The sequence below is a fragment of the Arachis ipaensis genome, chromosome B7 (genome assembly GCF_059453495.1).
Source record: "Arachis ipaensis isolate K30076 ecotype BB chromosome B7, ASM5945349v1, whole genome shotgun sequence".
Classification (NCBI taxonomy): domain Eukaryota; kingdom Viridiplantae; phylum Streptophyta; class Magnoliopsida; order Fabales; family Fabaceae; genus Arachis; species Arachis ipaensis.
The window spans coordinates 101,422,770-101,447,231 of record NC_142442.1 but is presented as its reverse complement, the minus strand read 5'-3'; the positions used below and the strand labels follow the sequence as shown (position 1 = coordinate 101,447,231).

Below are 24,462 nucleotides of genomic sequence, written 5' to 3'. Positions count from 1 at the left end.
TGGGCAGAAGGCTGGTGTTGAACGCCAGTTTACGTCGTCAATTCTTGGCCAAAGTATGGACTATTATATATTGCTGGAAAGCCCTGGATGTCGAATTTTCAACGCAATTGGAAGCGCGCCATTTCGAGTTCTATAGTTCCAGAAAATCCACTTTGAGTACAGGGAGGTCAGAATCCAACAGCATCAGTAGTCCTTTTTCAACCTCTGAATCTGATTTCTGCTCAAGTCCCTCAATTTCAGTCAGAAAATACCTGAAATCACAGAAAAACACACAAACTCATAGTAAAGTCTAGAAATATGAATTTAACATAAAAACTAATGAAAACATCCCTAAAAGTAACTAGATCCTACTAAAAACATACTAAAAACAATGTCAAAAAGCATATAAATTATCCGCTCATCACTCACCATTCAAATTCAAACCATTTCCCTCCCAAACCCACCCACACATGGCCAAATACCCTCTCTCCCTTACCCTATAAATACCCCTCCTTACCACCTTCATCTTCACACATCATACACAATACACCCCCTTGGCTGAACCTTCTCCTCACCTCCATCTCCTCTATTTCTTCTTCTTCTACTCCTTTCTTTCCTCTTTTTTGCCCGAGGATGAGCAACCATTCTAAGTTTGGTGTGAGAAAAGCTAAAGCTTTTTGTTTTCCATAACCACTAATGGCACCTAAGGCTGGAGAAACCTCTAGAAAGAGGAAAGGAAAGACAATTTCTTCCAGCTCCGAGTCATGGAAGATGGAGAGATTCATCTCAAAGGTCCATCAAGACCACTTTTATGAAGTTATGGCCAAGAAAAAGGTGATCCCCGAGGTCCCTTTCAAGCTCAAAAAGAGTGAATATCCGGAGATCCGACATGAGATTCGAAGAAGAGGTTGGGAAATTCTTACCAACCCCATTCAACAAGTCGGGATCTTAATGGTTCAAGAGTTCTATGCCAATGCATGGATCACTAAGAACCATGACCAAAGTGTGAACCTGAAACCAAAGAATTGGCTCACAATGGTTCAGGGAAAATACTTGGATTTTAGTCCAAAAAATGTGAGGTTAGCATTCAACTTGCCAATGATACAAGGAGATCCTCACCCTTTCACTAGAAGGGTCAACTTTGATCAAAGGTTGGACCAAGTCCTCATGGACATTTGTGTGGAAGGCACACAATGGAAGAGAGATTCAAGAGGCAAGCCGGTTCAACTAAGAAGGCTTGACCTCAAACCCGTGGCTAGGGGATGGTTGGAGTTCATCCAACTCTCTATCATTCCTACTAGCAACCGGTCTGAAGTTACAGTAAACCGGGCTATCATGATCCATAGTATCATGAATGGAGAGGAAGTAGAAGTTCATGAGATCATCTCCCTAAAACTCTACAAGGTGGCGGATAAGCCCTCTACTTTGGCAAGGTTAGCCTTCCTTCATCTCATTTGTCACCTATGCAATTCAGCCGGAGTTGTCATAGAGGAAGACATCCTCATTGAAGAGGATAAGCCCATCACTAAGAAAAGGATGGAGCAAACAAGAGAGCCCACTCATGGACCTCAACAAGAGCATGAGGAAATTCCTCATCATGAAATCCCTGAGATGCCTCAAGGGATGCATTTTCCTCCACAAAACTATTGGGAGCAAATCAACACCTCCCTAGGAGAATTGAGTTCCAACATTGGACAACTAAGGATGGAGCACCAAGAGCATTCCATCCTCCTCCATGAAATTAGAGAAGTCCAAAGAGCCATGAGGGAGGAGCAACAAAGGCAAGGAAGAGACATAGAGGAGCTCAAGCACTCCATAAAATCTTCAAGAGGAAGAACTAGCCGCCATCACTAAGGTGGACCCGTTTTTTAATTTCCTTGTTCTTATTTTTGCTGTTTTTTCTATTTTTCGAAAATTATGCTTGATGTTTTATCCACATTTGTGTCTTTATGATCATTAGTGTCTAGTGTCTATGTCTTAAAGTTATGAATGTCCTATGAATCCTTCACCCTTCTTAAAATGAAAAATGTTTTTAATTACAAAGGAACAAGAAGTACATGATTTCGAATTATATCTTAAAATTAGTTTAATTATTTTGATGTGGTGGCAATACTTTTTGTTTTCTAAATGAATGCTTGAACAGTGCATATTTTTGAATTTGTTGTTTATGAATGTTAAAATTATTAGCTCTTGAAAGAATAATGAGAAAAGAGAAATGTTATTGATAATCTGAAAAATTATAAAATTGATTCTTGAAGCAAGAAAAAGAAGTGAATAATTAAAAGCTTGCAAAAAAAAAGAGAAAAAAATGCGAAAAAAAATAAAGAAAAAAAAAGAGAAAGAAAAAGAAAAAGCAAGCAGAAAAAGCCAATAACCCTTTAAACCAAAAGGCAAGGGTAAAAAGGATCCAAGGCTTTGAGCATTAATGGATAGGAGGGTCCACAGGAATAAAATCCTGGCCTAAGCGGCTAAATCAAGCTGTCCCTAACCATGTGCTTGTGGCGTGAAGGTGTTGATGCACGGAAACTTGTCTCTCAACAATTTTCCCTCGGCAAGTATACCGAATTGTCGTAAAGTAAAAACTCACAATAGAGTGAGGTCGAATCCCACAGGGATTGATTGGTCAAGCAACTTTAATTGGAGGAATGTTCTAGTTGAGCTAAGCAGAATTTGATTGGAGAATTGTAGGAAATTAAATGGCGGAAAGTAAATGGCAGGAAATGTAATTACTGGAAATAAAGGACTGAATGTAAATGACGAAAAGTAAATTGCATTATCTTAAATGGGGAATGGGGAAGATGAACATAAAAGTAAATGGCAGAAAGTAAAGAGAATGGGTAAGATCAGAAATGGGGCGTTCATTGGGCTCAGGAGATGTTGTATTCTCCGGATCAAGTTCATTTTCATCTCTTCCTCAATCAATGCATTCATTGATCTCCTTGGAAATCTTAAGTGATTGAATTCCAATTCCTTGGTAATTCAATCTCTCAAATCTTGATCAATAGCCAATTCCTTGGTCTAATTGCTCATGAGAAGAGATGAAATGTGGTAACTGATTATACCACATGTATTCCCAAATCAAAATGTTGGTAGGATTATATGTCACTATATCCATCCAAACCCCAATTTGGTCCAACATGAGAAAGCATTTCTAGCATGATCTCTTCATTCCTCTTCCAAGGTTCCGAAGAGATCCAAGTATGAATAGCTTCTTTTCCAAGACAACTACCCAATTGGATGAAGATTGAAAGCTTTCTAGTAAAATCAAGAGAAAAGAAAGAAGAAGAATAATGGAAACTATTATTGATCCATCAAATTACAACAGAGCTCCCTAACCCAATGAAAGGGGTTTAGTTGTTCATAGCTCTGGGAATGGAAAGCAAAGATGGAAAATACATTTTCAAAGTAAAACTAAAAGTTGCAGAGAAAGTAAAATTACACAGAGAGTAGTTCTTTGATAAACCCATATTTTATGATATATTTTGTGCTTAATTTAAGTGATTTATTCAATCATTCACTCACTTATTCATGTTAATTGCATGGTTTTACTTTCCCTTCCTTATTATGTGATGTATGTGAAAAACATGTTTCTTATGCTTTAAAAATAATTATTTTAATTACCCTTTATTTCCATTCGATGCCGTGATTCGTGTGTTGAGTAGTTTCAGATCTTCTAAGGCAGGAATGACTTAAAGGATGGAAAGAAAACATACAAAAATGGAAGGAAAGCACAAAACAGAGTTTTTGGAGAAACTGGCAGTGATGCGATCGCATGGACGACGCGGCCGCATGCCAGCGCGAAATAGCAGTGACGCGACCGCATGATTGACGCGATCGCGCGCCTTAAGCGAAACGCATATGACGTGGATGCATGGCCGAAGCGACCGTGTGATAAAGAAAACTCCAGATGACGCGACTGCATGACGCATGCGGACGCATGACAGAGGCCACGCACCAGAAATTACAGAAAATGCTCCTAGCGATTTCTGAAGCCCTTTTTGGCCCAGATCCAAGTCCAGAAAGCACAGATCAGAGGTTATGAAGTGGGGAAATGCATCCATTCAAAAGGAGAGTCTCCAATTATTCACTTTTCATGATTTAGATGTAGTTTTGAGGGAGAGGTTCTCTCCTCTCTCTTTTAGGATTTAGAATTAGGATTTCTTTTGCTTTCAGGATTATCTCTTTTTATTAGGTTCAATATTCCCTTTTAATTAATTATTTTCTCAATTTAATTTATGAATTCTTCTCTGTTACAGATAATTCCTTTGATTAATGTTATTTGAGGTATTTCAGTTTATGATTGCTTTCTTTTATTTACATTATTGTTATTTCCAATATGAAGACATTTTTATTCCAGCAGATTTACTTTTTCCCTTTTTGGTCTTGGTTAAGAAATTAGTAACTCAGGAGTTATCAAACTCAACATGATTGATAATTGTTATCTTGCTAATTGAATTGAACTTCAATAATCCCAATCTTTCCTTAGGGATTAACTAGGATTAGATCAAACTAATTAGTCACTTGACCTTTCTTTGCTTTAAGTAAAGGCTAACTAAGTGGAATTAAGATTCAATCTTTATCATCATTGATAAGGATAACTAGGATAGGACTTCCAATTTCTCATACCTTGCCAAAAGTTTATTTTACAGTTATTTATTTATTTTACCTACCATTTAAATTACTTGTTCCTCATCTTCAAAACCCCAATTTACAATCCTCATAACCAATAATAAGAACATACTTCCCTGCAGTTCCTTGAGAAGACGACCTGAGGTTTAAATACTTCGGTTATCAATTTTTAAGGGGTTTGTTACTTATGACAACCAAAACGTTTGTAAGAAAGGTTGATTGCTTGGTTTAGTAACTATACTTGCAATGAGAGTTTACTATAACTTCTAAACCATCAATCTCCAGTTCTTCAAAATGGCGCCGTTGCCGGGGAGCTGCAATCGTGTGCCTTATTATTGGTTATTGTAAATATTTTTCTTTTACTTGTTTATTTGTCTTTAATTTCTCCTTTTATTTCCATTAGCTACTAAGAATTCTCACCCCTCTCGCTTTGAGTTTGGTTATAATATTGTTGAAAGGAGTGAAAGTTATAACAGGAACATGCATCAAGGTCAGAGCAATCAACGATGGATGGAGCTAATAGGATCTGATCAACCCTTTAGGCAACAACACCCTCCAAGATATCATGGGCAAAGACCATTCTACAATGCATACCAAGCCAATAGACATGGTGGACAACCTTGTAGTTACCAACAAGCCCCACACTGTGCTTATAGGCCATCCTCTCAACGTAACTTCGAACCACCACACTCACAAGCTCCTTTTCACCATTCACCACCATATGATCCTCACTTACCCCAATTCCAATCTAATTACTCCCAAACACCACCACTTCCCCACATACCACGTCCAAATCCATCACCCCAAGAATCAGAGGTTTGCCTCAAGGAAACAGTAGATCAACTTCAAACAACCCTTCATCAACTGGAGCAAGCAGTAAGTCAATTATCTTCTAGACGTTCGAACATTCAAGGACCTCCCACAGCCCCATGTGGACAATCTAATGAAGAGCGTAGTATGAAGGAGATACTAGAAACTCCAGTGGACAGAACAGGGCATGACTTCGTACTGGAACAAGTAGAGGAAGCTGTCATTGTAAAAGAAGAAGAGTTGGTTGAAGACTTAGGGGAAGCTGAACTTCCATGGGAATCCAGAATTGTGGAAAATTCTGTCAAGGACGTTACAATTGATGCTAAGGAGGATAGTGCACAACTCCCAAAGCAAGTCTTTTATGAAGAACTAGATGGAATAATCCAAGAAGCAAGTTTCCTTGATGATGATAATCTCAAGTCAAGTTCTCCTAGTAGTGAACTTGCATCCGCAAGTGAATTCTCTGAGATCGAAGAATCTTCCCCAAGTGAATACGAAGATGATGTGGAGGTAGATATCTCTCAACCTCCCGTTTTTGACTTAAGCGACGAGGAAGACATAGAAGGCTTTGATCAGGACATGGATGCATTTGAAGAAGTCTGCAAGGAAGTAGAGGAATTCACAGACGATCACAAGGGAGTAGGGCTTACAGAACCACTGGAAACACCTATCCCAAGGCCATTACCACCTAATACAAGCTTCAAGTGGGTACAATCTTTAACCTTTATCTTTACTTTTCCACTTGAATATGGTTTACTTGAAACAGATGGCCAGCTTAGAGCTCTCTGCGGCTTTAAAAGTAAGAGGGAAATGGCTCGTACTCAGAGCTGGTGCACAAGGTTCAATAAGGTTCCACGCTTTAACTCGAAGTGCACGGATTGGCATCATGTTCAACCGAATGGATCTCGGAAAACGTTTGGTCATCTTGGTGAGAATCTACTTTCTAAACCGCACGGATGGAAAAATATAGATCAAGATGGAGGCGGATTTAAAAGTAAAGTTTGGGATCCTGGAATCTATTCTGACATTCGTCACCCCGGGAGCCTGAGAATCTGTTTGAAGCTGCTCAGAAGCTTTACATGCCTAGTTTGGGACCCCGGAGGCTATTGGCATTCCAAGCATTGTTGGAAATTTCTGGATGAATTTAAACATAAGCCGCCATAACAGGAAGCTCATCCAATGTCCAACTTAAGGACTTTAACTAAAAGTGCTAGGTGGGAGACAACCCACCATGGTATGGTCGTTTCTTTTTCAGTTTTATTTCGTGTTATTTATTTTTATTTCCTTTTCAATTAAACCTGAATATTATTCACTCGCATTGCATACTGCATAATTGCATACCTGCATAAAAAAAAAAAAGAAGAAAGGGCGCGCGACGCGACCGCATCACTCATGCGATCGCGTCGGTTGTGAAAAACACTTTCCACGCGCCCGCGTCATTCACGCGGCCGTGTGATCTGAAAATCGGTGTAAGGATCCAACGCATAGAAAGTTGGGCTGGAATCATGCGGCTATTATGCGTTTCGCACAAAACGACCCACGCGGTCGCGTCCCTGACGCGATCGCATCCCTGACGCGATCGCGTCACATGCACAACACCCATCCCATGCGAAAGTGTGAATGACGCGATCGCGTCGCGTGAATTGCACAACACCCCAAAGGAGACAGAGAGTTGCGCTGAAACGACGCTGGAATTGTGCGTTTAGCACAATTTCCAGCGACGCAGTCGCATGCCTCACGCGACCGCGTCATTCATCCTTTTACCCATTCCATGCGATCGCACCACCTATGCGATCGCGTCAACCCCCATTTCACCCCAGCCACGCGACCGCGTGCCCCACGCGATCGCGTGGATTCGAATTCGATAACACCCAGCCACGCAAAACCCTACCCACTTGCAGAGAAAGTGTGAAGTAGGTATGGACTTTAGCTAGGACTTTAGTGGCGTTAACGTTAAGTGAAAATGTGGGTTCGAGAACGTTAGTGACAATCACCTTTTTCACTAACGTTCCTAGCCCAAGACGGTTCACGTTAACTTCAACGTTATTGGTGTTTACCTTTGCCAATAACGTTGCTCTTAGCCCCCCTTTCTCACGTTAGAGTCCACGTTAGTATAACTAACGTGGCTCTTAACGTGGGCATGCCTTAGCCTCGAGAGCGTTAGTGACACTTACATTTGTCACTAACGCTCCAAACGCCCCTTCTCACGTTAGTGCCTCACGTTAATTGTCTTAACGTGGCCACTAACGTGGTGGTGATTGCCATCTCCAACGTTAGTGACAATGGTGAGTGTCACTAACATTGGCTCATCAATTCTTTCCTCCACGTTAGCTTCCACGTTAATGCAATTAACATGGCAACTAACGTGGCTCATAGTGGCTTGGTCCAACGTTAGTGACAATGGTGAGTGTCACTAACGTTGGCGATTCCTTGCTCCTCCTACGTTGGAGTTCACGTTAATGTAGTTAACGTGACTCTTAACGTGGCTAATTGGGCTTAGTCCAACGTTAGTGACAAAGGTGAGTGTCACTAACGTTGGCATTGTCTTCCCTTTCCACGTTAGAGTTCACGTTAACTGATTTAATGTGACTCTTAACGTGGCCAATTGCCAATTTGGAGCGTTAATGATATTCACTTTTACCACTAACGCTGGAGCTCCCTTTCTCTCCACGTTAACTACCACATTAATGTAGTTAACGTGGCAATTAACGTGGGCCATGATGGTTTCGAAGGCGTTATTGGCAATCGCTTTTCTCATTAACGTTACAAGTTTATTCCCATTCCACGTTAGTGGTCACGTTAATTAGATTAACGTGGCTGCTAATGTGGCTCTTCCTTGCTTCCTTTCTCCTGAAACCAAGCAAATAAAGTGCATCAAAGCTCTAATCCAAGTTATGAGACATGCATTATCCAATTTGTCATTTAATTCATGCATAATTCTCATAAAATCACATGAAATTCACAATGTTTGCTTGAATCAAGATGTAAGTAATTATCTACCCAAAACTTGCTTATTAACTAAGAAAATGCATGAAACTACCCTAAAACAGTAAAGAAAAGGTCAGTGAAACTGGCCAAAATGTCCTGGCATCACAACACCAAACTTAAAGCTTGCTTGTCCCTAAGTAAGTACTGAAACATGAGAATGATGAATGAAATGACAAGAGAAATGAGTCATTATTGTGGAAGTCATGTCCTCGGTTTTATGGGGTTTCATGCATAGCAACTTAGGTTCATTCCTTCATTGGCTTTCAGACCTTTACCATGCCTTGGAATACTCAATTGATTGCACCCTATGATACTTTTATTCATTGATCCCTTTGTCTTGTCAGGGTTTGATTATGTTCTTTAGACTAGGTGCTCTGTAAGGGGCGACTCTTTAAGATAAGCTTTTAGCCAGCACTCCCGAACCAGTTGGTTCAAGGTGCTAGGTGTTAAGACACCCCTAAGGACTTACTCCCTCAAGTCTCTTTCCCCCATACATTCACACCACAGGCACATGGTTTGTTATTTTTCTTCTTGAGACCTTGGTGTCCAGCACCTCTTTGGGTTACTAAGTGCTCTGTAGCAAGGGTTACTCTTGATAGTGGACTTTCAGCTGATAATCCCAGGTTAGTTAACCCAAGTTACCAAGTGATAAGGCACCCGTGAGAGCTTATTCATCCAAGTATATCCTTTGCACAAGAGCACCACAGACACATGCCTTAAGATTCAACCCTTGGTGCCTAGCCTTAGTTCTTACTCTTTTTCTTTATTTCTCAACTTTCATTTTCTTTCCCCTTTTCTTATTAGGATCTTGTTATTTAGCTAGTCTCATGGGGTGTGTTTCAAGCATATGATTCAGGACAGATAGTTACCTTCCTACCTTGTTGGTGAACCAACTTAGCTAAGTAATTACTACACCACAAGCTTAAGAACTTACTCCACAATATGAACCTCACTTTGGTCTTTCATAACATCTCTTTTTATTTGACTTAAAGGACAAGCATACAAGTAAGCAAGGTGAAAATGCAATAGTGACATTAGACTAGCAAGCATAGACCTAAGCAATGAAAACTTAAAGGCAGAATTTAAAATCCTAAACTACCATGGAAACATGTTCTATTTCATACATGATTTTCCTTATTTAAAACTTGAAAAAGATGGAACAAAGAGGGAACTCCACAACCTTTTACTCACGGGGGTGCCCATGCTCTCCCTCTTGTTTATCCTCTTCGTGTCTTTCTTGAGTGCTTGAACCCCCATTTCCCTTGCTTTTTCCAATCAACTTTTTCCAGAAGCCAGTATCTTCCATCTTCTTTTTCAATGTTTCCTTCTGCTGTTTCACCTTCCTTTCTTCTTGTTCTGTTAGATCTTTTTAGACTGTATCATACCTAGGGATTGCAAAGTGCAAATTATGCATATGCCCAGACATATAGTTCAACTTGGCTTGAGTGTTTATGTTGAACTCTTCCCTATGTAGTTGTCGTCCTTCATTGAGCATGCTGAACTCATTGAATGCTTTTGTTTGAGCTAGCTGACGTTTGTTGAGTTCTTGAAGGCGTTTATCTTGACGCTTGACAAACCCCAATTTGACGGTTTGTTTTGCCTTGAATTTAGAACATTTTGATAACCTTTGTCACATTTAGCCTAAGAATTAGCATGGTTTTGTTATCTCTTCCATGATTGTGCTTAAGTGTAAAAACATGCTTTTAAGCCTCATTTTGATGAATTCTAGTTCCTCTTTGATTCCATAAGATGCCTTGATGTGTTTGCTAGTAATTCCAGGATTGAAATAGGCTAGGCATGGATCAAAGAAAGCAAGGAAGGAAGCATACAAGTGGAAAGAAGCATAAAAAGTCAAAGAAGCAAAGTCAGCCATGCACGCGCACGCGCACAAGGCGCTCACGCGCACATTGCAGAATCGACCAGGGACGCGCACGCGTACCATGCGCGCACGCGCCAATGATGGCACATGACCTCATTAATGCAACACGTGCCTGGCGATTTGAGAGGGTTTCTGAACCCATTTTGGCGCCAAATTGCTGAGGGAAAGGAATACAAGGATGAAGGATTAAGGGATGAACATTCATTCATTCATCACTTAGGAATGTTAGTTACCAATTAGTTGAGTTTTGAGCTTTGTAGTTAGAGTTAGAGAGAGAAGCTCTCCCTTCTCTCTAGAATTAGGATTAGGAATTAGGGTTAGATTAGGATCTCATAGTTCTAGGTTTAATTCAAGTCTCCTTCTACTTCTACCTTCAATTGATGATTGCTACACTTTAGTTCTTCTCTCTATCCCTATTCTCTTGTTGTAATTTCTCTTATTTTGTTTCTAGGTTTTGTAATTGAGATACTTTTGTTCTCTTTATTTTCTTTCAATAATGCAATTTGAGGTAATTCATGATAATTGTGATTTCCTTGATTGTTGTTGTTAATTCCTTTCAATAATTGTTGATTAGACTTCATTCTTGTTGTTGATTTACTATACTTTCCTTTTGTGCCTTCCAAGTGTTTGATGAAATGCTTGGTTGGATTTTAGTGTAGATTTTGTTCCTCTTGGCCTAGGTAGAGTAATTAGTGACACTTGAGTTATCTAATTCCTTTGTTGATTGGTAGTTGGAGAGATTGCTAATTAGTTTGGAGTGCACTAAAGCTAGTCTTTCCTTGGGAGTTGGCTAGGACTTGTGGCTCAAGTCAATTCATCCACTTGACTTTCCCTTAATTAGTAAGGGTTAACTAAGTGGTAGCAATGAACAACTCTCATCACAATTGAAAAGGATAACTAGGATAGAATTTCTAGTTCTCACACCTTACCAAGAGCCTTTTATAGTTGTTAGTTTATTTTCATTGCCATTTACTTTTCATGCTTCTTATCCAAAACCCCAAAATAACTCATAACCAAGAACGAGACACTTCATTGTACGTCCTAGGGAGAACGACCCGAGGTTTAAATACTTCGGTTTATAAATTTTAGGGGTTTGTACTTGTGACAAACAACTTTTTGTATGAAAGGATTAGTGATTGGTTTAGAAACTATACTTGCAACGAGATTTCATTTGTGAAATTCTAAACCGTCAAAAATCCAATCGTCAAAATGGCGCCGTTGCCGGGGATGAGCAATGGTGTTATGTTATTGGTTATTGTACATATGTGAAAAGTGTAAATAGTTTGTCTTTTGCTTGTTTACTAGATTTTGTTAGTTTTATTTAGTTTTTTCCATAATGAATTCTCACTTTGGCTTTGAGTTTGGTTCTAAGTGTGTTGTAGGAAATGTGGACTTAGAGTTACGCCATTTCTGGGCTGGCTCTAGGCCCCAGACCCAACCCCATCTGCGCGAGCGCGCGCGTCGCGCCTGCGCGCCATTTCACGACTTCGTCAATGCACGCGGACGCGCACCTGCCGCGCGCGCGTCCTTGCGCGATGCCACCAAACTAGGCCATGGACCAGAGAGTTGGGCGTGCCTCAAGGATTTTTGACGGTTTAGAATTTCACAAATGAAATCTCGTTGCAAGTATAGTTTCTAAACCAATCACTAATCCTCTCATACAAAAAGTTGTTTGTCACAAGTACAAACCCCTAAAATTTATAAACCGAAGTATTTAAACCTCGGGTCGTTCTCCCTAGGACGTACAATGAAGTGACTCGTTATTGGTTGTGAGTTATTTTGGGGTTTTGGATAAGAAGCATGAAAAGTAAATGGCAATGAAAATAAACTAACAACTATAAAAGGCTCTTGGTAAGGTGTGAGAACTAGAAATCCTATCCTAGTTATCCTTTTCAATTGTGATGAGAGTTGTTCATTGCTACCACTTAGTTAACCCTTACTAATTAAGGGAAAGTCAAGTGGATGAATTGACTTGAGCCACAAGTCCTAGCCAACTCCCAAGGAAAGACTAGCTTTAGTGCACTCCAAACTAATTAGCAATCTCTCCAACTACCAATCAACAAAGGAATTAGATAACTCAAGTGTCACTAATTACTCTACCTAGGCCAAGAGAAACAAAATCTACACTAAAATCCAACCAAGCATTTCATCAAACACTTGGAAGGCACAAAAGGAAAGTATAGTAAATCAACAACAAGAATGAAGTCTAATCAACAATTATTGAAAGGAATTAACAACAACAATCAAGGAAATCACAATTATCATGAATTACCTCAAATTGCATTATTGAAAGAAAATAAAGAGAACAAAAGTATCTCAATTACAAAACCTAGAAACAAAATAAGAGAAATTACAACAAGAGAATAGGGATAGAGAGAAGAACTAAAGTGTAGCAATCATCAATTGAAGGTAGAAGTAGAAGGAGACTTGAATTAAACCTAGAACTATGAGATCCTAATCTAACCCTAATTCCTAATCCTAATTCTAGAGAGAAGGGAGAGCTTCTCTCTCTAACTCTAACTACAAAGCTCAAAACTCAACTAATTGGTAACTAACATTCCTAAGTGATGAATGAATGAATGCTCATCCCTTAATCCTTCATCATTTTATTCCTTTCCCTCAGCAATTTGGCGCCAAAATGGGTTCAGAAACCCTCTCAAATCGCCAGGCACGTGTTGCATTAATGAGGTCATGTGCCATCATTGGCGTGTGCGCGCATGGTACGCGTGCGCGTCCCTGGTCGATTCCGCAATGTGCGCGTGAGCGCCTTGTGCGCGTGCGCGTGCATGGCTGACTTTGCTTCTTTGACTTTTTATGCTTCTTTCCACATGTATGCTTCCTTCCTTGCTTTCTTTGATCCATGCCTAGCCTATTTCAATCCTGGAATTACTAGCAAACACATCAAGGCATCTTTTGGAATCAAAGAGGAACTAGAATTCATCAAAATAAGGCTTAAAAGCATGTTTTTACACTTAAGCACAATCATGGAAGAGATAACAAAACCATGCTAATTCTTAGGCTAAATGTGACAAAGGTTATCAAAATGTTCTAAATTCAAGGCAAAACAAACCGTCAAATTGGGGTTTGTCAACCTCCCCACACTTGAGCCTTAGCATGTCCTCATGCTAAAATAAGAAGGAACTAAGGGGTATGGCATTTATTGAATGCAACTAAACTATATGAGTCCTATCTAAATGCAACTATCTAAGGCAATTGGAAATGCTTAGTTCAAACAAATCAAGTCCCAAGAGAGCATGTGTAAGTACAAGAGCTAAGTAATAAGGACCAAGTCCAAACCACAATTGTATTGAATTGTTAAAAGGAGTTCAAACTTGCAAGAATATAGATAATATAGGTGAAATGCATGTAATTGAACTTTTGAACCCTCACCGGATGTGTATCCGCTCTATTCACTCAAGTGTTTAAGGGTTAATCCACTCAATTCTCTTCTAATCATGTTTTCCAAGATTTGATTTTCTTCTAACAATCAACATTTATTCAATGCGTGCGTACATTCATCATGAGGTCTTTCATTTAGGTTGTAATGGGGTTAGGGCCAAGGTAGGGTCATTTATGGTCAAGTGGACTAGGATTTAAATCTTTGATTAGCATAGACTTTCCCACCTAACCTATTTAATGACCTATACAAATGCAAGCTATTCTAACTACCCATTCTTCACTTTTTCTTACATACTCATGCATTCGTATTTGATTCACAACACCTATGCATTGATTCCTTTTTATTGACTTCACTTTGGGGCATTTTGTCCCTTTTTTTTTTCTCTTTTTTTTTTCTTTTATTTTATTTTTCTTTTCATCATTTCATATATTTTTTTTTTCAAACTAAATACAAGAACATCAATGCATAAGGTCTCTACATTTGATTAATACATGAATATGTGCCCAATTCCTAAACAGAAAAGTGTATTGTTCCCTTTACCCTATCCCACGTTCCCAAGCCTCACCAACTTTGAATAATACACACTCTCACTAGCCTAGGCTATTCAAAGATCCAAACAAGGACTTCTCATTGGTTTTCCGCCTTGGTCTTGTAATGAGCTAAAATAAGAATGAGTTGGTTAAGCATAGGCTCAAAATTGGCTAACAATGGAGAGTAAAAGGTTGGCTATTTGGGTAAGTGGCAAATGAGATAATGGCCTCAATCATATAAATGCACAAACACAAGAAATAAGTGGACATATAGAATCAAGCAAATTAAGGATCACAATCATGGAAAGAGAACAATTTCACACAAGAATGGAAAATAAGTGGTTATAAAATGTAACCACATCAATAAGCTCAAGTCTCACAAGCTTGTGTTATCAATTCAATACATGCTTCAAAAGGTATGAATTTCAAGCAAGTTTCAAAAATTTTCTTTCAATCAATTGGGTTAATGCCCTATATTTAAACTTTCTTGAAAAACCTCAATGTTTGACTAAGCATTGTTGTGATTGAAAAATTCAAAAATTTTCCTTAGTTCACCCTTTTCTTTTTTTCACTCAAAACCAATTTCTTATGCAAAAAGGGTGACTAAGTTTTACTTAAAAACATGATTTCTAATCACAGCCACAAACTAAAAGGAGAATATACAAAAGGAGATATGCAAAAATGTATAAGGGAAAATCAAACTAAAATATGGAATCTATCATCCAAAATATCTAAAAGTATCCAAAAGCATCAAAATATCTAAAATCCAAAATAAGCAATAAAAGTATCCAAAGAAAACTAGAAATGCATCAAAATATATACAAAAAAATGTGCAAAATGAGATAACTAGGCCGAAAAAGAGTTCACCGGTTCCCAAATAATGCTACCGGTGCCCTCCCCACACTTAAAATCAAGCATCGTCCTCGATGCTAAACCGGAGGATCAGTGGGAGGTGCAACGATAGGCTCTGGCTTTGTCTGTGGCTATGGGACCGGCTGAGGAACAGGCTGAGGAACAGGCTCCTCCTGAGTCTGAGGTGGTGCCTCCATATATGCCGGCTCTGTAGTGTCCGGGGCATCCTGCTGAGCTGGTGCCTCCGCGTCCTCCTCCTGATGATCCTGCTCATCGGAGGCCGGAGAATCGGGAAGCGGAGGTAGCTCAGCGCCCAGAGAGATAAGGGCCTGGTCCATCCGATCCAAATGGCGTCTGACATGGCGTCGCTCTCGCTCTAGGAACCGGAAGAGACGCTGGACCAGGAGATAAGTAGGCTCAGGTGCTGCCGGAGGGTCTGTAGATGGTGGAGGAGTTACGGCTGTAGAAGATGATGGGCCAGCTGCAGGGGCTGGTGGTGAAGGTATCCCTATGACAGCCCTAGCCCGAGAGCGGCGGCTAGCAGGTGGCCGCTCGTGCACCCAAACACCCCAGGGGATAGTAATCTCCCTGTCGTCGGCATCAGCTGGTGGTGGTCGCACATCATCATCTGACCATGGGACATCAGCTAAGGCCGCCATACTCGTGACTAATGTAGGAAATGGAAGCAGGCCACGAATATGCGCCCGCCACATGCACTGCCGGATAAGTCTAGGGAAGGAGACATCCTTCCCCTCCATAACACACCCTATCAGCAAAAGCATCTCCATGAGGACCTCAGAAAAATGGGTGGTAGGCAGGACGTAGTGGGCGAAGATCATCTGCCAAGTCGTGGCCTCCCTGGTCAAAGGAGTGAATAACATCCCCTTCGGCTTGGTGTTGCCCGCATCCATAACCCATGAAGCCTCCGGTATCCCAATCACGCGCCGAAGCGCCTCATAATCAAATGTCATGGTATGGATGGCTATCTCAGCCTGATGGTGGGCACACTGGTCAAGCGGAATGTGACGGCAATGTAATGCCTCCCCAATGGCGGCCTCGGTGAGCAGAATCTCTCTACCCCTCACCTGAACTGAATCCAAGGTCGGACGGAAGAAGTTGCAGTAGAATTCCTTCACCCAAGAGATATTGATGTTACCCAAGTCCCGGTCAACAAAATCAATACCTAACTCAAGGATCCGGCCATTAATGCGCCGTCTCACATCATTAGGGAGGAGCAACTTCTTCTCAATATTCAGCTTCGTGGTCCGATATCTAGAGAACCAAAGCTCACAGTAGAGATTGGGGAATTTGCCCGGGTTGGTAGAAGGTAACAGCTGATTCTCCTTATCCTCGTCCTGTAATGGATTCCTAGCATAGTTCTTGTAGATGGAAGGAGTGGAGGGGGTAGAGTGTTTTCTCTTTTTGGAGGTGGTGGCTACGGCTTTGCCTTTATCCGACATCCTGAAAAGAATATGATAGAATATATGAAACATTTAGCATGTAACAAAGAAGACATGTTCAGGATATCATTATCAAAGAGCAATCATGATGTTGCACTGAATATGTAAAATTGAACAAGTAAGCATAAGTGACCGAACCAAAACCATAAGGTAACACCTCATACGCAAAAGGCACTAATATCATCATAGTCATGAAAGAATTGTTAAAGAGGGTTAAAAGTGAGGGTAAGTAAAATGGTGAAAGAAATTAGTGAGTTAGGAAAAGTGGATTAGTGATATGATGATATATAGGCTCAATTGAACTAGAGATTATGGTTCATGTTCACAATGATTGTGCAAATCCGGGAGGTCAAAAGGAAACGGAAAGTCGCCCAAAACTGAAATAAAGATCAAAATGAAACTAATTCCTTGAAAAATCGGGCAGCATTCCGGCTTAGAATTGGACGGTCCCGGATAACAGAATAGCACAAACAGTAAGAAGGCAGCATCAATGAAGCACAGCAACAGTGGTATAGCAATCAGGCAACAAGAAGTGCATAAAAAGCAAGCCAAAACCAGCATACAACATTCAAACAGATAAACAGCAAGTAAGCAGATACGGAGCACTTATCAGGCCTAGAATCCTCTATCCAGCCCTAGCTACCTAACCGCAATTATTTCTAACTAAACCTAACATGCAAAATTGGAATTTAGCTAATTAACAGGCAACTCTAGGAACTAACATAATTGAATCAAAGAAAAAGGGAAAATAGAAACAGAGATGGCAGAAATGGAGCAGGAACCTGGGAGCCGGGAAGAACTGAAAACGGAAGAGGGGGAAATGACGATAGGGCAGCAGAAACAGATCAGTACCGCCGTGAGCGGTGGCGTGGTGGTTTGAGCAGCGGAAGGGTGGAGGGACGGCGGTGGTGACGGGGTGAGTCGGTTAGAGGAGTAGAAGAGAAGGGGAGAGAGAGGGAGGAAGGTGGTGATGGTGGGGGAAAGAGTCGCCGGCGGTGAAGACGGCGCGGCGCCGAGGATGGTGGCGCGGTACCGAGAGGAGGAAGAGAGGGTGAGAGGGAGAGAGAATGGGTGGCGGTGAGAGGGGAGGGGAAAGCGAGCAGTGATGGCGGCGGCGGGGGTGACGGAGTGCTCGCCGGAGCTTGGTCGGGAGGGGAGGAAGGTGAGGGATGGGAGAAGAAGAAGATGGAGGTTGAGAGGGGTGGTTTTGCGCGACTGCGCAGTGGCTTCGTGAGCTAGGGTTATCCCTGTTTTTGAATTCGCGCGCGCGCGCACCCTGCGCGTCCGCGCCCTTGGATAGAATGTGGACCCTACGCGTGCGCGTACAATGCGCTTAAGCGTGGATGAGCAAAATAGGGAGGGACGCGTGCGCGTACCGTCCGCGCACGCGTGCATGGAGTTGGGCCAGGGGCTTAGAGTTGGCCCAACTCAGGCCTAACTCTCTGGAGACTGGCCTGGGAGTCGCGCTACTAGACCTGCGCGCACGCGGCAAGTGCGCGTCCGCGTGCATTGAGGGGAATGGAGAACTGCGCGTGAGCGTACAGTGCGCGCACGCGTACCTGAGATTGGGCCTTAGGCTTAGAATGGGCTTGAGGCACGCCCAACTCTCTGGTCCATGGCCTAGTTTGGTGGCATCGCGCAAGGACGCGCGCGCGGCAGGTGCGCGTCCGCGTGCATTGACGAAGTCGTGAAATGGCGCGCAGGCGCGACGCGCGCGCTCGCGCAGATGGGGTTGGGCCTGGGGCCTAGAGCCAGCCCAGAAATGGCGTAACTCTCTGGAATTTGGCCCAAGCAGTTGCCGCAGCAGATCGGCGCGGGCGCGGCAGATGCGCGTCCGCGCGAACTTTCAGGATCTAATAGTTGGCGCGCCCGCATGTAGTGCGCGTCTGCGCCCCCTCCTTTTTTTTTTTTTTCTGGGTGTTCCCCTTAGTGTTCACAACTCTTATTCACTCAATCATCATAGAATTCACAAAGAAATGCAAGTTTTGGTATTATTCATCTACTACTAAACACAACATGCATGTGACTAAGCTAACAATTAAATTGTACAAACAAATTTGTATGAAGCATCTACCTACAATGGTAACTCAAATCACTTATTAGGCAAATTTAAAAAGGGAATGAAAAGAGTTTACCATGGTGGGGTGTCTCCCACCTAACACTTTTAGTTTAAGTCCTTAAGTTGGACATTTGAGATGCTTATTGTCATGGTGGCTTATGTTTGTACTCATCCTTGAATCTCCAAGGATCCTTGCTTCTCAATTGGTTGACAGAATTTCCAACCATATTCATCAAACTTGGGCAAAGTTCTACCCAAGATATGAGTCCCCATAGTTGGTCTTCATTTAGCGAACCGGGATCCCATATCTTGTCTTCACACCCATCCGTTAGTTGAGTTTCATGGTTTTGTCGGATGAGCGGTTGACATAGAGGGGATTGACTCATAGAATTCTCTTTACTCCACCAATGCTTCCTCCTAGATCCATATAAAGTAATTCTTGTCCCACCATCATCCTTATACCTTGAAGCTTTGACCTCAATGAGCCTAATTCCTAACTTGCAACCACTACACAACTCATTCTTACTTTTAATTCCACAAAGAGCTCTAAGTTGTCCATCCGTTTCAATCAAACCATATTCAAGCGAGAAGATGAAGCTTATGGATAAGAATGTTACCCACTTGAAAGTTGTGTTGGATGGTAATTTGGGGAGAGAGGCTTCCCCACACTTAGACAATGCAAGGTCTACTTCCTTGTGCTCTTCCTTGTGTATTTCCACCTCTTGACGAATTTCTTCACTTTCAACCTCATCCTCTTTGTTACGTGGCTTGGTGTTATCTTCAAGAACTTCATCTTGTTTAATGAGAGGCGATTCAATTTTGGATAGAAATTCATTGATGAACGAGGTCATCTCTTGATCAACCTCTTCATATTCTTCAATTTCAATATACACCATGCCAACGTTTTCCTCTTGGTAGCTCTCTTTCTCATTGCTCACCAAGGGTATGGGAGATTGTGCACACTCTTTTATACTTTCAACTCCACGTCCAATGGGAGAGGATTCCATTGTAGAGAGAAATTCATCCATGATTGAATCCATCTCTTGATAGGCCTCTTCCAAGTCTCCAACGATGATATGCCTTGGAGATTGCGCACCTTCTTCAACATCAATATCAAGCTTCTTGGAAGAGTGCTCCATGATGCTACATTCCCTTGAACTTTCAACATCTCCTAAATCTTCGACCACCTCTTCCTTTTCTTCAATGATCATAGGCTCCTCCAATCGTTCCAACACAAAATTGCCTCCCTTATTTTCCACCGGGTTTTCCAATCTCTCCTTCATGCTATGATCTTCAATGGATTCTTCACATGTGGCCACAGAAGCACCTTGAGTGTTCAAACATTTGTAGGCTAAAGTATGCACTACCTTGGTCAAGTTAGTCACAAACTCTAAGGTGTCCCTTTGCATATCCGCTTGTCCTTGAAGTAGCAAGGTAAGAGAATCATCTATTGGGGCTTGGGGTGGATAGGAAGGTTCATTATTTTGGAGAGAGGGTTCATGGTAGGAAGGTGGTTCTTCTTGGTAAGGGTATTGATGAGCGGATAATTTATACGCTTTTTGACATTGTTTTTAGTATGTTTTTAGTAGGATCTAGTTACTTTTAGGGATGTTTTTAATAGATTTTGTGTTAAATTCACATTTCTGGACTTTACTATGAGTTTGTGTGTTTTTCTGTGATTTCAGGTATTTTCTGGCTGAAATTGAGGGACTTGAGCAGAAATCAGATTCAGAGGTTGAAAAAGGACTGCTGATGCTGTTGGATTCTGACCTCCCTTTACTCAAAGTGGATTTTCTGGAGCTACAGAACTCGAAATGGTGCGCTTCCAATTGCGTTGGAAAGTAGACATCCAGGGCGTTCCAGAAATATATAATAGTCCATACTTTGGCCAAGAATTGACGACGTAAAATTGCGTTCAACACCAGCCTTCTGCCCAAATCTGGCGTCCAGCGCCAGAAAAGGATCCAAAACCAGAGTTGAACGCCCAAACTGGCACAAAAACTGGCGTTCAACTCCACAATTGGCCTCTGCACGTGCAACACTTAAGCTCAGCCCAAACACACACCAAGTGGGCCCCGGAAGTGGATTTATACATCAAATACTTACTCATGTAAACCCTAGTAGCTAGTTTATTATAAATAGGACCTCTTACTATTGTATTAGGCATCTTTGGACGCCTGGTTCTTAGATCAGAGGGGCTGGCCATCTCGGCCATGCCTGGACCTTCACTTATGTATTTTCAACGGTAGAGTTTCTACACTCCATAGATTAAGGTGTGGAGCTCTGCTATTCCTCAAAGATTAATGCAAAGTACTACTGTTTTCTATTCAATTCTTCTTATTTCTCTTCTAAGATATCTATTCGCACCCAAGAACATGATGAAGGTGATGATTATGTGTGACGCTCATCATCCTTCTCCCTTATGAACGCGTGCCTGACAAACACTTCTGTTCTACATGAATTAAGCTAGAATGAGTATCTCTTAGATCTCCTAACTAGAATCTTCGTGGCGTAAGCTAGAATGATGGCGGCATTCAAGAGAATCCGGAAGTTCTAAACCTTGTCTGTGGTATTCTGAGTAGGATTCAATGATTGAATGACTGTGACGAGCTTCAAACTTGCGAGTGTTGGGCGTTAGTGACAGACGCAAAAGGAGGGTGAATCCTATTCCAGCATGATCGAGAACCGACAGATGAATAGCCGTGCCGTGACAGGGTGCGTGAGCATATGATTCACTGAGAGGAGGGGATGTAGCCACTGACAACGGTGATGCCCTTGCATACAGCCAGCCATGGAAAGGAGTAAGACTGATTGGATGAAGATAGCAGGAAAGCAGAGGTTCAGAGGAACGAAAAGCATCTCCATTCGCTTATCTGAAATCCCTGCCAATGAATCTACATAAGTATCTCTATCCCTTTTATTGTTTATTTTAATCTAATAAAGTATCATGTTTAAATCCGCCTGACTGAGATTTACAAGGTGACCATAGCTTGCTTCAAGCCAACAAACTCACGTAAGGTTTATTACTTGGACGACCCAGTACACTTGCTGGTTAGTTGAACGGAGTTGTGTCCACACATAGTAAAGAGCCATAATAATGATTCCATACAATAACAAAGAGTACTACATTAATGTGATCACAATTTCGTGCACCAAGTTTTTGGCGCCGTTGCCGGGGATTGTTCGAGTTTGGACAACTGACGGTTCATCTTGTTGCTCAGATTAGGTAATTTTCTTTTTGTTTTATTTTCAAAAATTTTTCAAAAATATTTCAAAAATCTTCTCACCTGTTTTCGAAAAAAAAAATGTTTTCAAAAATATATTTTTCTTCAAAAATTTTAAGAATGAATTCTAGTGTTTCATATAACATGTTTTAGCTTGACTGGCCATAAAGCCATGTCTAATTCCCAGGATTTTGATTGAGGACTATGAATTCATTACTTCCTTTTTCCCAATTGTTTTCAAAAAAATTATACAAAAATCCAAAAAAAATTAGAAAATCATAAAAATAAAAAAAAATATTTTTTGTGTTCTTGTTTGAGTCTTGAGTCATGTTATAAGTTTGGTGTCAATTGCATGTGCATCTTGCATTTTTTTTGAAAATTTCATGCATTCATGGTGTTCTTCATGATCTTCAAGTTGTTCTTGGTAAGTCTTCTTGTTTGATCTTGATGATTTTTTGTTTTGTGTCTTTTCATGTTTATCATATGCATTTTTGAATTCTTAGTGCCTAAGCATTAAAGAATTCTAAGTTTGGTGTCTTGCATGTTTTCTTTGCATTAAAAGTTTTTCAAAATTGTGTCTATGATGTTCATCTTGGCATTCAAAGTGTTCTTGGTGTTCATCTTGACATTCATAGCATTCTTGCATGCATCACATGTTTTGATCTAAAAATTTCATGCATTGCATAATTTTCATGTTTTTTCATAAAAATTTAAAAAATAAAAAAATATCTTTCCTTTTTTTTCTCTCATCAAATTCGAAAAATTGGATTGACTTTTTCAAAAATTTTTAAAATCAAATTGTTTCTCATAAGTCAAATCAAATTTTCAATTTGAAAATCTTATCTTTTTCAAAATCTTTTTCAAAAATCAAATCTTTTTCAAATTTCTTAGTTATTTTCGAAAATTCCAAAAATATTTTTCAAAAATCTTTTTCTTATTTTTAGACCAAATTTTCGAAAATAACATAATCAATTAATGTTTTGATTCAAAAATTTGAAGTTTGTTACTTGCTTGTTAAGAAAGATTCAAACTTTAAGTTCTAGAATCATATCTTGTGATTTCTTATGAATCAAGTCATTAATTGAGATTTTAAAAATCAAATCTTTTTCAAAACTAATTTCAATCATGTCTTTCCAAAAATATCTTCTTATCTTATCTTTTTCAAAAATATCTTTTCAAAATATCTTTTCTAACTTCCTAACCTCTTATCTTTTCAAAAATTTGTTTCAACTAACTAACTAACTTTTTGTTTGTTTCTTAACTTTTTCAAAACCACCTAACTAACTCTCTCTCTCATTTTTCGAAAATATCTCCCCCTTTTTTCAAAAATTTCTTTTTAATTAACTAATTATTTTATTTTTATTTTTATTTCAAAAAAAAAAAAATTTCAAAAAAATACTAACAATTTTCAAAAACTATTTTCAAAAATCACTAAATCCTTTTCAAAAATAATTTTCGAAAATTATACCTCCCCCATCCTATTCTATTTATTCATTCATATCCTAACATCTCATTTCATCTCTCTTCCATCCTCACAATTGTGTTTCGTCCATTATATTACATTCCTTGTCTCCCCCTCTTCTTCTACTCACACAGGGATCCCTATACTGTGGTATAAAGGATCTCTATTATTATTATCATTTTTCTGGCCATTCTTCCTTGTCATATGAGCAGGAGCAAGGATAAGAACATTCTTGTGGAAGCAGATCCAGAACCTGAAAGGACTCTGAAGAGAAAATTAAGAGAAGCTAAAATACAACAATCCAGAGATAACCTTTCAGAAATTTTTGAACAGGCAGAGGAGATGGCAGCCGAAAATAATAATAATGCAAGGAGGATGCTTGGTGACTTTACTGCACCTAATTCCAATTTACATGGAAGAAGCATCTCCATTCCTGCCATTGGAGCAAACAACTTTGAGCTGAAACCTCAATTAGTTTCTCTGATGCAGTAGAACTGCAAGTTTCATGGACTTTCATCTGAAGATCCTTTTCAGTTCTTAACTGAATTCTTGGAGATATGTGATACTGTTAAGACTAATGGAGTAGATCCTGAAGTCTACAGGCTCATGCTTTTCCCTTTTGCTGTAAGAGACAGAGCTAGATTATGGTTGGATTCTCAACCCAAAGACAGCCTGAACTCTTGGGATAAGCTGGTCACGGCTTTCTTAGCCAAGTACTTTCCTCCTCAAAAGCTGAGCAAGCTTAGAGCTGATGTTCAAACCTTCAAACAGAAAGAAGGTGAATCCCTCTATGAAGCTTGGGAAAGATACAAACAGTTGACCATAAAGTGTCCTTCTGACATGCTTTCAGAATGGACCATCCTGGATATATTCTATGATGGTCTGTCTGAGTTATCTAAGATGTCATTGGACACTTCTGCAGGTGGATCCATTCACCTAAAGAAAACGCCTGCAGAAGCTCAAGAACTCATTGACATGGTTGCTAATAACCAGTTCATGTACACTTCTGAAAGGAATCCTGTAATCAATGGGACGCCTATGAAGAAGGGAGTTCTTGAGGTTGATACTCTGAATGCCATATTGGCTCAGAACAAAATATTGACTCAGCAAGTCAATATAATCTCTCAGAGTCTGCATGGAATGCAAGCTGCATCCAACAGTACTCAAGAGGCATCTTCTGAAGAGGAAGC

The 24,462-nt window shown here is 40.4% G+C and overlaps 1 non-coding gene across 1 annotated transcript; it reads right to left on the bottom strand.

Moving 5' to 3' along the window:
- Positions 1-24,010: 24,010 nt before the first annotated feature.
- Positions 24,011-24,118, bottom strand: LOC148553536 (small nucleolar RNA R71). Its single transcript, XR_015893295.1, has one exon. It is a non-coding gene; the product is annotated as a small nucleolar RNA R71 (small nucleolar RNA).
- Positions 24,119-24,462: the final 344 nt, after the last annotated feature.